This window comes from Heteronotia binoei, chromosome 12 (assembly GCF_032191835.1).
Source record: "Heteronotia binoei isolate CCM8104 ecotype False Entrance Well chromosome 12, APGP_CSIRO_Hbin_v1, whole genome shotgun sequence".
Lineage (NCBI taxonomy): Eukaryota > Metazoa > Chordata > Lepidosauria > Squamata > Gekkonidae > Heteronotia > Heteronotia binoei.
In genome coordinates, this window is record NC_083234.1 from 63,585,812 (window position 1) to 63,588,712 (window position 2,901).

Consider the following 2,901-nt stretch of genomic DNA (forward strand, 5'->3'; position numbering starts at 1 on the left):
AAACACCGAGAAAACCACAGCTTCTTTTTTATGCCACATCCTGGGCATTCCCAACTCAGCGTGTTATCCCACCCTGTGTGCCGAATTGGGTCTCCACCCAGTAGAATCTTGAATCTGGATCACCACAATCAAATACTGGCTCCACCTCCATTTCCACCACTTACCCAACAGTCTGATTTCTCTTTTACTTGCAGACCCTTTTACCCCTAATTGGTTCTGTTCAATACTTGGGAAAATTAAATCAATTGATATCAATCTAGATTCATTGACCAACTGCAGTGAAACTTACATATTTCACTTGATCCACAGGAGAATACTGGATATTGACTCCCAATTAACAATTGCTGAAGCAAGGGGTACATGTTCATCCCGCTTCTTGGACCTTCCCCCTTCCCAAATTTGCATGGCTCAGTACTTCTCAAATCTAATAAGCCCACATCAATGCCGAGCTTTTATGTTGGCCAGACTCAACATATTTCCATCGCCCGTGGTCTCTGGTAGATATAAGGGTATCCCTTACGAACAGAGAACCTGTACTCTATACGACACATTCTACTAGATTGCCCGATACTTTCCCAGCACCAACAGCGCCTGATCAAATCTTTCTTCTTAACCCCCAATTTGGTGACAAGCAAAAGGATAGAGTTTTTGTTGGCTGACAAATGTCCCTCAATTACTGAGCAGGTTGCAGAATTTCTGGCCCTAGCAGTGAATGAGAAAGAAATTAAAAATGGAGTCAGGTAGGGAAATACCTTGCCCCACTTGTCTTAGCTGGGTTTTGCATGTAACTTGTATTCCCACGCTGGTTGGGCTTGCAAATTACTGTGGTTTGTATGTCCCATTTTGAAATTCCTTTGGACCTTGTTTTTATTTTCTGTTATGCCAATAAAGGTTATGTCTGTCTGTCTGTCCATTTGCATAGTAAAGGATAAACTAGAACCTTCCGTTTTCCTACGTTAGTCTGCAGAAGTTGGTGGAAATACAGCAGATAGTTACATTCGGCAACTCATGAGTAAACTGCCCCAGTGAGATCACAAAAGTGTGCTTGCAAACTGTGTTTATTTTGACTGCTCTGTGAGTGTGTGTGTGTATCTGTATTCACTTTCTTTTAGTGGAAGTGTAGCCAGCTGCTGGGGAATGAGAAAATGGACTGAATTCAGGGGAACTGCACTGCTGTATTTTTATTTATTTGTTTCAGGGAATGCGAAAGTCTCCTGGCTCCACCCCCAAAGTCTGCTGGCTTTACCCTCAAAGTCCTCAGGAATTTTCTGAGTTGGACCTGGCAAACCTTGCCCTGGAGGAAGTGTAAGACTGCTGACCTCCAGATAGGGCCTAGGAAAGAAGGATGAAGGACTTATGCAAAAAGCATTGTGGACAAGGTGAAAAAAAACAACAGAGCAGGAAGAAGAAGAAGATGGTGGTGGTGGTGATGATGATGATGACAATTAAGAAGATGATGAAGAAAATAAGAAGATTATGGATGATGAAGAAGAAGAATTTATACCCCACCCTTCACTTGGAGTATCAGAGTGGCTTAGAATCACCTTCCCTTCCTCTCCCCAGAGCAGACATCCTTTGATGAAGGTTGAGCTGAGAGAGTTCTGAGAGTACTGTCATATGGAGGAGTGGGGAATCAAACCTGATTAGAGTCTGTTGCTTTTAACCACTACACCAAACTGGCTCTCCTGCTGTGGAAGACAGTTGTAAGTAGCCAGAGTGTTGACATCACTTTGCCCTCTCATTTTCATGACTTTCCAAAATCAGGCTTTCTTGTAGTTTAAATAGCATTGTTGGCAAGCGGGTTTGGGCAAGGAAGAGACATTACATTCTTCTCTTTGTTTCCCTGCCTGAGGCATTTAATCACCTTATGAATAGCATGTAATGGAAGAATCCCATTTTATTTCAAAAGAATCTGGTTGTACAAGGCCTCTTAAGAGTTTCAGCTGAAAGCCTGGTTTACACAGGAATGCTAAGTCTGCAGATATTTTGACACCAAGATTTAAGGAGTGTTTCTTTTTGAAGTGTCATTCTATTTGTATACTGAGCAGAACAACTATATGTGTAATCAGAAATGGCATAGGAATCTGTCAGTTGAAAGCAATCACTCAATTTGCTTTATGCAGCCATAGGAAGTGATGAAACATTTCAGGCAGAAATATGTAAAAATATGTAAGTCTGTACCACTGAAACAGAAACTCTTTTTTGCATCTGCGTTGTGTGCATGAAGTGACCCTGATTCAGTTCCTGCCATCTCTGGTTAAAAGATCTCAGGTACAGAATGTTCAGAAAGGACTTTCTCTGACCAAGTTCTTCGAGCCATTGGCAGGTGGAGTTAAATATCGTTGAGCTGGATTAGGGTTGCCAGGTCTAACTCAGAAAATATCTGGTGACTTTGGGGGTGGAGCCAGGAGACTTTCACGTTTCCTAAAACAAACAAATAAAAACACAGCAGTGCACTTCGACTGAATATAGTCCTCATTTCCTCATCCCCCTGCAGCTGCACGTCCTTTCTCTCTCTCTCTCCCTACCCCCACCCCCCCCACACAGCAGCCAAAATAAACAGTTTGCAATCCCACATTGGGGAATTTATGCAGAGCTGTTGAATGTAACCATCTGCTATATATTCAACCAAGTTCTTCAGACTAACACAGGTTCTAGTTTACTCTTTACTCTCTATTTTACTGCACAAACAACTTCTGAAAGGAATGTAAAACAAACCCTCTGTTTGTTGTTCTGGCTTCTCTTCCTTTCTAGCAGTTTGCTGGAGCAGCCCTGTTGTTCTGCCAGCTTGCCCCACCCCCACAGCCTGGCTCCTACAGATTTAAAGGTACATACACCTTCTAAAAAGCAAGCAGTTTCCAAGCTTCTTCTAGTTTTTCAAAGTGGAAAGACATATGGTGG